This window comes from Helicoverpa armigera, chromosome 19, assembly GCF_030705265.1.
Source record: "Helicoverpa armigera isolate CAAS_96S chromosome 19, ASM3070526v1, whole genome shotgun sequence".
Taxonomy (NCBI): domain Eukaryota; kingdom Metazoa; phylum Arthropoda; class Insecta; order Lepidoptera; family Noctuidae; genus Helicoverpa; species Helicoverpa armigera.
Genome location: NC_087138.1, coordinates 8,961,004 through 8,973,648, shown reverse-complemented (window position 1 = coordinate 8,973,648; position 12,645 = coordinate 8,961,004).

Sequence of the window (12,645 nt, the reverse complement as noted above, 5' to 3'; positions counted from 1 at the left end):
TCTTGCATTCCACGGTTACCTTCCCGCTCACACCAGTCCAACAAGAGGTAACAATTGTTTAGATCATCTTATATTAAAAACTAAACTTACTTCCCTCTCCTTTATTTTTGATACGACTATTACGGATCATTCGGCGATCCTCCTATGCCTAACTTTAAAGCCTCCCCAAGTCAAGCATGTCGTAACTACAATAACCAAAACGGACTTTGATTCCTTAGACCAGCACATGCGAGACATCGACTTATCACCAATTTTTACATTCACTGACCCCAATATCGCTACTGATTACCTTGTAAATTCACTATCTCATGCAATTAAAAATAACACTGTGGTTAAAAAAATTCCTAAACGGAAAAGCATTTTGAAGCCCTGGATTACTCCAGGACTACTTAAGTGTATGAGAAACAGAGACCGCATGCACAAAAAAATAAAACAGACCCCTGATAATTTAGTCTTACGAGTAACGTACTCAAGGTACAGAAATTTTTGCACTAAAATTCTCAAGAAAGTTAAGAGACAGTTTGATTCCGAAGAGTTAAGGAAAGCTGGCAGTAATTCTAAATTGATATGGAGTACAGTCAAAAGAGTAACTAATACATCCAAAACATTAAACTCTCCCTGTGGTTTAGTTTCTTCTAAAGTACCTTTGACCCAAACGGTGAATGAAGTAAATGACTTTTTTGTAAGTATTGGTAATACGCTGGCAGAAAGAAATATTGAAATACAAAATACACGTTTCCCTATTACCCAACATACACAAAATCACAATACATTTTCAAAATCTTTCGTCCTTCTTGACACAGACACAGACGAAATTGCTTGTGCTCCCTCAAACCAAATGCTGCAGTAGGACACGATGGCATTCCTACCACATTTTTAAAAAGGTACTGTAACACTCTGACGCCCGCTTTATGCCACATTTTTAATCTTTGTTTCCGTACTGGCATTTTTCCAACTTCTTTTAAAAAGGCTATTATCCACCCCATTTTCAAGGGGGGTGATGCAACGTCTGTTAATAATTATCGTCCAATTGCTGTGCTTACATCTTTATCCAAAATCCTCGAACGATTGATTAATAAAAGACTAATTAACTACTTAGAAACCAACAATCTCTTATCTACCAATCAATTTGGCTTCAGAAAGAATAAATCTACCTCTCAAGTAACTTTAACTCTCGTCAATAAAATAGCTGAACATCTCAATAACCGCAAAAAAGTCCTTACAGTCTTTTTAGATCTGGCTAAGGCATTCGATACCGTCCCTCCCCATCACCTGTCCTCAAAACTTGAATTACTGGGCGTTAGAGATACACAGCTGCAATTGTTTCGTTCTTACCTCACTGGCCGTTCCCAACAAGTAAAAATACTTAACGTGTTGAGTGATGAGCTCCCAATCTCATACGGTGTGCCTCAAGGCAGCGTGTTGGGGCCCACACTTTTTCTGGTGTTTATAAATGAGCTCTGTGATCTTGCTTTACCTAATGGTAACATTACCTCTTTTGCCGATGACACGGCAATCACTTTTACAGACACCAATCGGCTCAACCTTCAAACCACAGCTCAAGCTGGATTTAACCGGATTTACGATTGGCTCATTTGCAATGGACTCACTCTTAACACCTCCAAAACAAAATTTATGACCTTCTCGATGCGATCCCTATCCCATCAAAATGACCAGATTGAATTAAAAGCTCACACCTGTCCGAACAGTACTCAATATTGTCAATGTCCCCACATATCTTCTACTGACACCATTAAATACCTAGGCATTACTGTAGATAAGCATCTAACCTTCAATCCACACATCCAACATCTTACTGGAAGAACTCGCAAGCTTATTTATGTGTTCAAGACCTTAAGACACGTCGCTAATGCCACTATAATACGCACTGTATATTTTGCCTTGTGTCAGTCTATTATATCTTACTGCATCACCACCTGGGGTGGTGCTGCAAAAACTCACCTCAAACAATTAGAAATAGCCCAAAGAGCCGTTCTTAAGGTATCCACTTTTAAGCCAATACTTTTCCCCACATCAGAATTATATAAAGAGTGCAATGTGCTTACAGTGAGACAACTTTTCATTTTAAATATTATTCTCCACCAACATAAAATAACACCACCAATTCAACCCACACACAGAAGGCAGAATAAAATTTGTAACGGCCCCGCTCCTCATTTTACTTTCACTAAACGCTTCTTTTATTACCTAGGTCCTTTCTTATACAATAAAATTAATAAATTTCTTCCGATACATATGAATACTTATAATAAATGTAGAAAATTAATTCATGAATTTATTACTACCAAAAATTACGAAGAAACTGAACTATTTCTTAAGTCACCACACTAAGTAAGTCTAACACACATTAAAACGCTCTCATATTCACATACCTACCATCACACACACACTCACATAACACACACCCTTTCTCACACACAAACCCTCACAAACAAACACACATAACACAAACATCAGAATTATCCTTCTTTTGTAATATAAGTTAGTAATAAGTAAGCTTCACCACTGACAGTCTCTGTAAAAAACTGTAATCTTTATTACTATAAAGATACCTGTTGGGATAATGAAGGCCTGAACATTCTTAACACAGGTTATTGCCATAACCTAGCTAGAATGTCAGAACTCACCTGTTTGTTGCAAACTGTAATACTGATTAATGCTACTTGTATACCTCAACTTTATTGTAACAAGACTGTACCATTTTATGCACAATAAACTTATTATTATTTTAGGGGAAAACGTTTGCGTTTCTTAGCTCTTGGCTAGTTTTTTGCCACATTTACGGGCTGGTGCCAAGTAAATGCAGCATGTGTGGTGTGTTATGTGTGGTGTGGGGTTATTTCATTTTCTTCCAATTGCATGAATTTTCTAACAATTCGACAGGTGTTTAGTATTGCGGCTTTTTGTAGAAGGATGTATGTGGAGTCTTTTAGGTCTATTATTTTCAGGCTATGGTGAAGGTGGTTGGGTATAACACCCGTGGTGGAGACGACTATGGGAACTACGTAAACTTTATCTTGTCTCCAGATTCTGGTAACTTCGTCTTTAAGCTCTGCGTATTTAGTAATTTTTTCGCCTATTGTTTTTTGCAGATTGTGTGTGTTGGGTATGGCAATATCAATAAGGTAGGTGATTTTATTTACTTTATCCTGGAGTGTTATGTCTGGCCTATTGTAGTGAACTGTCCTGTCGGTGAGTATGGCGCGATCGTAATAAAGTTTGTGTGTAGTGTTTTCTAGAACTGTTTGTGGTGTGTATTTGTAGTAGGGTGTGTTTGTGTCTTGTATGAGTTTGTGTTTGAGTGCTAGTTTTTGATGAATGATATTTGCAACCTGGTTGTGTCTGTGAGTGTAGTCTGTCTGTGTGAGTGTTGTGCATGCCCCTGTAATGTGTTGTATGGTCTCAGGTTGTGTGTGGCACTTGCGACATTTATCATTGGTTACGGTGGGGTCTTTGATGATGTACTTTCGGTAATTCTTAGTGTTAATTATCTGGTCTTGAATCGCAATGATGAAACCTTCAGTTTCTGGGAATAAATTACCTATTTTAAGCCATTTGTTGGATGCTATTGTATCTATGTGTGATTGTTCTAGGTCATGAGGGTGCCGTCCGTGCAAGACCTTCTTTTTCCAGTCCTCTATCTTTTGTATTTGTGGGTCAGTAATGTCGTTGTTGTGTTGTGTGTCTGTTGGTTCGTGTAGGTTAAGTGGAGTGTAGTTATGATCGTTTACAGCTACGGCTTTGTGAATGTGACTAGTGTGTGATTTTGTGTGAAAGAATGTTCTGAGCCTATTAATCTGTTTTTGCCAAAGATTGTGAATATCTATGAGGCCTCTCCCTCCATTTTGGCGTTTGATGGTAAGCCTTTCTACTGCCGATTTAGGGTGTAGATTGTTATGTTTAGTGAGCGTGGTGCGTGTGGTTCTTTCTGTTTGTTGAATATCAGTTTTAGACCATTTAATAATGCCAAATGAGTAAGTTAATATTGGTATCGCGTAGGTGTTGAGTGCTTTGATGAGGTGTTTTCCAGTGAGTTGTGTTTTACATATCGCGGTCACTCTCCTTTTATATTCTGTGTTTAAGGTGTTCTTAATAGCTGTGTGATCAATTCCTTTTAGTTGTTTGTATCCTAAATATTTGTATAAGTCTGTAGGTTCCATAGCTGTAATTGTGTCTGTAGTGTTAATCGTGTAGTCACCTGGTTTTATTTTTCCTCTGATTATGTGTAGTGTTTTGCATTTATCCAAACCAAACTCCATATTGATGTCTTTACTGAATTCTGTTGTAGTGTCTATTAAGTGTTTCATTTCTTTTTCTGTCTTACTGTATAATTTAATGTCATCCATATATATAAGATGTGAAATTGTGGTTTCTTCTGTGGTGCTATGTTTTAGAGTGTATCCGGCTCTACAATTGTGGAGTAGGTTAGATAAAGGGTTCAGTGCAAGGCAGAACCATAGAGGACTCAGAGAATCTCCTTGGTAAATACCTTTTCTGATGCATATTTGTCTAGTTGTGATTGTGTTGTTGTTGTGGTGTAAGTGTAGTGTAGTTTTCCATTGGGACATGATGTGATGCAGGAAATCTATTATCTTTGGGTTTATTTTATATATGTGTAATATTTGAATTAGCCATGAATGTGGAATACTATCAAATGCTTTTTTATAATCTATATATGTACAGTGTAGATTTCTATTTTTAGTAGTGGCGTGTTTGTGAATTATTGTATCTATAACTAATTGTTCCTTGCATCCCATATGGCCTCGCCTACATCCTTTCTGTTCCTCTGCTATAATACTGTGGTGTTCTATGTGTTTGGTGATTTTGTGTGTAATTGCTGATGTTATGATTTTGTATATTGTGGGGAGGCAGGTGATTGGTCTGTATTGTGAAGGTTGTGGAGAGTGTTGAGATTTAGGTAGCATGTAGGTTATTCCATCTGCAATGAATTCTGGTATGTTCTGTTGTCCTAATATGATGTCTTAGGACAACAGAACATACCAGAATATTATTATATTATTATTATTACTCTTGCCATTGATTTGCAAACAAGTGCATTGTTGAGATCAGGTTGCGAAGAGTAATGGTCTCTCCAGGCCGGACGAGTATTATAACCCATAAAAAAATTCATACCTATGAATGTTAGGAGTTCCACCCTTTTTAGGTTCAATATCTTACCTTTCTGAGTAGCATAATGATTACTTTGGTATATGATATTGTCAATAATATCTTCAATCAGTACTAAAAATACATCAGTCGGTGTAGCACAGTGAGCAAAATAGTCTTCTACTACTCCAGTAGCTGCAGAGTATTCCGGTAAAATTGTATTTAGATCCCTCTTTTTCCATTTACGGTTTGGTTCGGGTAATCGCTGGTTAGTTCTGTGTGAAGACGTATTTGCAGACTGACAGAGTTCAGGCTGAACACTAGGTCCAGGTATAGGAGATGTGGGTACCTGATTTATAGGGTCCTCTAAAATATCTTCATTTGACGGCGAAGATGGTGAAACTTCGGCTAACACACTGTCTAGAGCTCGTTCGAAAATCTCATCAAAGCCTCTTGGTGAAGGTAGTTGAAGATTTTCCTCTTCGTCATCGGACACTCCTGCATTAGACTCTTCGTCGCATTCGGGAAGATCTTCTAATAATAGGGCTTCAATAAGAGCAGAATTGTTTTTAATATCCATCTCGATGGCTAAAACAATAAGAATATAAATCAGAACAATGATAAAAATACATACAGAAAAGTAAATTCATTTATGATAATATGATACCTGACGGTACTTTTAAGTCCGCTTCGATTTTTAGCAAATATTCAATATAATAAACTAGTAATACATTATAACAGCTTTTATAAATGTTATCAGTGATATAAACAACGTAAAAAGTAAAAAACATGTAGCACTTACCTATGATATTCTATTTTTTTAAAAATTCCAATTACACTGTACTGCGTAGTGTCCAAATGTTCGACAAGTTGTAACTTGCTCTTCAAATTCTGTGGCTACTTCACGCGGTAATTCAAATAACGCGCTGTGATTGGCTTACGGAAACGGTACTCTAAAGGATCGTCAGTTTTAGTTTGCATAAAATATTTTCGTACTTAATGTATTAGACGAAAAATGTGGAGGTACTTCTAAGTACCGTAAGGAGGGAAAGGGTGATCTGTAGGACACGACTTTGGAAAATTATTGTTTGATTATCATTCAATTTTTCCAATGAAGGCAAAATTCCTTTAAAAAAAGATAAATGTCTACTTTCAGGTGTTTTTAAAGCAGCTATAATATTCTTCTCAAATTCGTCTTCGTCAATTTTTCTTTTACGCGATGCAGGCTGGTAACGTGACATGACAGGTTGCTGGCTTTGTTGGGTTGAGGTGCTTGGTCTTATTTCTTCATCGTCAAGCCTTGATGTTGTTTTATTTTGAGAATTCTTTTTCAGAAATAGGAGCTGATCGTATAGATGATATTGTTTAATTTTTTTGGCCCCAGCTCCGGATTTACATTGCTCATTTAATTTTTTTTCGTATTTTGTAAAATTATCCTTGATTCCTCTCCATTTCGTTATGACATCGTTACCTAAAAAAATATGACAAATAATGATTTATTTTGTTTTCTTTCAGGTACCTGGCTTGAAATACTTTTAAAGATATGCATTTCACATATTATCGTGGAAAATCTACAATAACAGGAATAATAAAATTTGTTTGTCGTATTGTATGGAACATTCTTAAAAGGTTGGAATTACCAAAAATTACAACAGAGCTGATGGAACAAATTGCTCAAGAGTATGAAAAAAAGACCAACTTTCCTAATTGTATAGGAGCGCTAGATGGAAAACACATTCGTATATTGAGCCCGGATCACAGTGGATCCCTATTTTTCAATTATAAAAATTATAATTCCACTGTTCTATTAGCTCTTGTTGATACGAATTACAAAGAATCATGCCCACCGTCCATACATTGATTGACCTGTCACTTGATTTTTTTTACAGGTCGCGTCTTTTTACAACTCGTGATGTATAAAAATAATTATTGTTTATTATAACATAATAACTTGATGTATTTTCAATTAGAAGCCAGGAAAAAATGTTATTAAGTAAATAAGTTTTTGAGGTTATTACAGCTGTCAGATAATGATTGACACTATTGACAGGTGCTGTAACCTCAAAACTCAAAGGATAGTTGAAATCAAATGTTGTTTTAACTGCTTGTATGCCGGTAATTATAAGACAATTGAAAATCAATTGTGTCTCGCGCATATCTGCGCACTAGCTCAGAAATAAATCCCTTTTCAACATAATATTAACATCAAAACAGCGCGTGGCTGCAGACTGCATTTATGTTCTCATAATATGAGAACTTCACATGTTATGTTATGCTTGTTTTCTACACTACATCGTGCGAATTAGCAGATTCCAGGAGTTAGCTTGATAGGCGGTTTTTTTAGCCATCATGTCCCAGTGTGATGGACAAACAAGGGGGACTTCTGTTGGTTATTACAACATAAATATATGACAAAAAGAGTTGCCTACATGTTATTGGCGAGGACTGGGAAGTAAAATAATATACAGGACTTAATTTATTATTATTTATTCGATATCTTCTCGTACAACCACTTCATCCAAAAATGCTGCTGGAGCAACAATGTTGTTTTCATGCCTGGCCCAACCCAAATACCACACCAATGTCATGACATGCGCACAACAACCTACAGTGCGACGTCCTACAATGCAGTTGCAGCAATATTCTTTAATGCCTTCTCGTCCGTTAACACCATTTGATATCAAATGTATACATAGTACATACGTCTTGAAATATGTCTAGATTTTATTTTCCCTTGAATAAGTAAAGTTTCCCCACTGCCTATTTCGGGTATGTGATTGTTGTCTACACAAACTTCTATTCTGTATCCGCCATGGAAACGCACATGCTCACCGTAATAAGAACGTGCTTGGCGAATTTGGTACGTTCCTAAGGCGAATAATATTAATTCATTGTATTCTAGACGGGGAAACTCAGTATTAGCATTATTAACTGTAATGCTTTGAAAAAAGGATGCCCGGCGATTCAAATTATAATCTATAACTAAAGTCGATAAATTATTTTCCAGGGGCATCCTTTCATTGATTACATTTAGAATTTGAGCAGCATCAGCTCTATTGTGAAGACGAACACCAAACTTATTTATTAAACTCGCAGCGATTTGGAAATATGCCATCATATTTGGTACAGTTTTATTAAAATGGTCAAACCTCAACAATCTAAAATCTCTTTTAAAATATCCATTAACAACCTCCACCACCCATCTGCATATAGTTACACATCTACTTCTATTTGCTTGGGTGGTGGTTAACTGGCGTTCACCTTCCAAAAGTGACTCTGGCATATATGCCTTATAATTACAATTTTGTAATAAGCTGATGCTGTCTCTGAATCCCCTGTCTAAAATAAATATGTCATTATCTTGAAAGTACTGTCTTAGTGGGGAACTTTCATTGCTGAACAAAGAAGACATTATTTCTGCATCAGATGTGGTAGCTTTGTATGGGCCAAAACAATCTAAAATATAACCATCACAGGCTACTATTAAAAATGGCTTTAACAGATTTCTGTATTTGTGTAATGAATATGTGTCTTTTTGAAACATATAATTGCTACTTTTATTTAAAAAAATGTATTTACCATCACACATCGATTGTTCATCACACAATACATTGTTCATTATTTTCATTATAAATTCCATTTGGAATCATAAGATTGTGTTCCTTCAACTGTTCTCTTGTCAAGTGGTTTATTCCGAGGTTATGAGGAACAAAATCTTGTAACAGTACCTCTCGTGCTGTTTGCATTAACCTCTCTAGTGTAGTACGTGGAACATTTAGCAATGTTGATATTCTTAAGTCAGAGTCACCTGTCCGCATCTTTATTAAAATAGCAGCTAGACCTAATATTCCCCTATGCTTTCCTAACAGACGTGGAAGGTCATCTAATAAATCAAGAAATTTTGCTTATGTTAAGCCCATCCAGAATCCAAACAAATGATCATCAATTTCTTGTACTGATTCTCTACTTGAAAAATCAAGAAAACTCTTGTATTTTTGAACAAATGAAAAAACATGCTCAACTTGTTCTACAGTGAAATCAGTCATGCTGTTTTCACTACCATAAAGGAAAACCCAACTGTTTCCATGTAAATGCTCTGTGCATACCCTAGCCAGTTTGGGAATGTAAAAATTGAAGCTGGACAAAATAGAGCTCGCAGTGCATCTGACACAGTATGCAGATCTATATTCTCACACCCATAAAATATACAATGAGATGCTGTATTGGGAGCACGTTGATAATTAAGTAATGTTATGTTACTTGATTGGATCTCTGGAGCTGGAACTACAGAAGATTCCCTTTCTTGCTCCTCATCTGTATTTGCAAGAGACAGGAGAGGTTGAACTTCTGGAACATGGACTGGATTAGCAGATTGTTCCACTTCATGTCCAACTTCTTCACCTTGAAGAATCTCGTCCCCATCTAAGCCTCTTCTCTCATCCTGTTGCTGCATTGAAAGAGCTTGTCTTTTGAATCTCAACCAACAGGCATGACATACACGGTCTGATTGTGATATCTGACAACAAAAAGCAACATATTTGTAATACATGAAGTGACATACCTAGTAAAAATCATAGATTAGACCATGATATTTAAAGAAAAAAATTGCATGTTAATTAAAATGAGTTAGAATATTTTAATACAAACCTGACGAGGTGCTACAGTAGTTCGGATTAAGTTTATCATCCTTAGTGTGATGCTTGATGGGTTTTCTTTTAAAATGTGGTCACTTTGACGACCGAGTAAGGATCGACCACAAACAGGGCATACTTGAGCATGACCTCGGCGAGATGAACCAGCAGATGGATCACATTCATTATTTCCATTAATGCGAGCATTAATAGTCTGCATCAATATATCAAAGCATGCTTCACAAATGTAATCATCTTCAGTTATCTGAAAAACAAATCAATTATGAGATTTTGAAGCTTATAATGGAAATAAGTATATTTAATTTATATTTTTACATGTTTTGTTATAAACAGCTGTCTAAAAGAACACTTAACACATGTTACTAACTCATTTCATTAGTGGGTCGTGTTAGGGGTGTATTTTTCTTGTTAATGGATATTAATCAGTTTCTATCGATAAAGCAATGATTTCTGTAGCGTCCGTTGACTAAATGCTAAATCGTGAGGTACATGATTGTTATTATATAGGGTGTCCCAAAATTAACGCAAGATTTGAATTAAATAGATAACACAGTTTTTAGTCTTTTGATTGTAATTTTTTTATTGATTCATAAAGTACATTGGATAGGGTTATTTATGGAATAACACATCGGGCAAAATTCAACAAACTCTCTTCGCTGTGCATGGTAATTGGGCTTCAGTAGTTGTGTTAATCGAATTTGAAGCATGGAGACACAGATCTTTAGTGAGTATACGCTGTAGAGAGCTTCTTGAAATTTGCAATTCTTGTCCACGACGCCGAATTGAGGTTCCTGGATTGTCACCGAGACTCGCACATTGACATTTGAACGGCTTGTTTTTGGACGACCAGTGTATTTGGCGTCTCCCACGGATCCTGTCTCTCGGAATTTTTCAATTAATCGCTTCACAGTTGACGAAGTTAAAACACTATTCCGACCATATTTTGTATGAAATTTTCGAACTACGGCCGCCAAGCATTCATTATTTTTGAAATATTGCTCAACAATGAAGACACGTTGTTCTATTGCGTAACGCTCCATTTTTACTAACCCTAAACTGTCAACTGTCGATTTATTTTGTTTTTAGGGTTGGCAACACTGTACTGCATAAATGGCGGCAAATTCAAATCTTGCGTTAATTTTGGGACACCCGTTACTTACTATTACTGGAGAAATCCAAGTGCTAAGTAACGAGATGACTCTGCTATCAAGTTGAAGGGCTTGATAACGCCGAAGCGTATTAATGCATATGTTGCAGTTTAGACAAAGCAATCTCGTAGATGGCTCCATAACGCTTTCCAACCAGAGCAGTAGCTTCCAATCGAAAAACACTAAATCGGTATCCGTATCACACAAGCCAAAGTAATCGTACGAGGTAGGTGTCAGAGTCCGTGGAGAATGCAAAAGTTGTAAGGGTATCAGGAAATCCAAAAAGCGCACAGTACAATACGTAGCAAGAGCAAACGAACGACTGCAAAATGTCAAAGTCAAACATGAAACAAATGACAGCCTGTCATTCACGATAAAGTAGTTCGTTTTACGCGTCTGTATCTGTCAACTGAACATTTATTTTTAAAACTATACAATAATCACGGTTATTCATTCTATTCTTATGAATAGCTATGATTTTTATTAATTAATAAGCAGAAGTAACATAACAAGTACCAATTATTTTACTTATATTAACCACATGACGAACGAACAAGTTTTTCATATTCCGTGAAACGGAACTGTGTAAAACGCGTTCTGTTTCAAGTCTGTTTTTTTATTGTGCGCTTGCGGTTATCCGTAACTCACCATGATAAACAAATAAACATTCCTTTTTTTCCTGGGTCTAATTGAAAATTCAAATAGGCGATATGAATTGAACAAAAAAAATGCAATTTTTTAAGATAAATTACATCTCAAGACGCGTAAAAAAAATTTCAGGTCAATAATGGACATGATTCTTTGGGTATTTCTGAGCGAGTTGATCGGCCAATTTATACCTGAATTGCCTGTGGCTGAGGGGATTTGTGCTGTTCTCACGATGTATGATGAAAATGTTCAAAATGCTAACATTTATTAGCCGTTTGAACACTTTCAAGTACCATTTCATCCCCCTTTTGCGCTCCATTAAGTACATGGACAGCATTTGATCTTTTAAATCTACACCGCCCATGTACTTGTATTTGTTGTCCTGCTCTTCTTCCAGGCAACATGTCCGCATTGTGATAAGTCGACACTGTGGTTACTAATTTAACGTCTTTCCAAGATAAGACAGATACGTCACCACAGTGTCTACTTACCACTGCTCCTTTTTGAAGTCTCCTTTCGTTGAGGGTTTGTATGTCCCCCGGTGTCGCCATTCTTCGCCTGTTCAGAGTTCCAATGACATCGGTCTTGTTCGACTTTAAAAATCGTGTCAAAGTAATTGAATTATAAAAGTTATCCATTACAAGACAGTGACCTTTGTAAAGAAATCTTTGCATGAGCCTTAGCACCACTTTTGCACTTGCGCTCGTAAAGCCATACAAGGAGTCCTCCCCAGAGTCCCCCGTCTGTGGATATTTTTTGCCCGTGTAAATTTCAAATTTCAGCAGATAGCCTGTAATCGCCTCGCAAAGTTCATAAAACTTTATACCGAATCGTGCTGCTTTTGTACGGATGCACTGGATCCATCTCAAGCGTCCTTTAAATAGAAGCAACGATTCGTCAATGCTTAATTCTCTGCGAGGCGTGTACATGCTATTAAACTTTTTATTACAATGGTCAATGATGGGCTGTATCTTAGCAACTTTACGATTGGAACCATGAATACTGATAGTATTGTTATCGACAAAGTGCAGGAAACGCATGAGGAGCCAGTACCGTTTTATACTCATAAG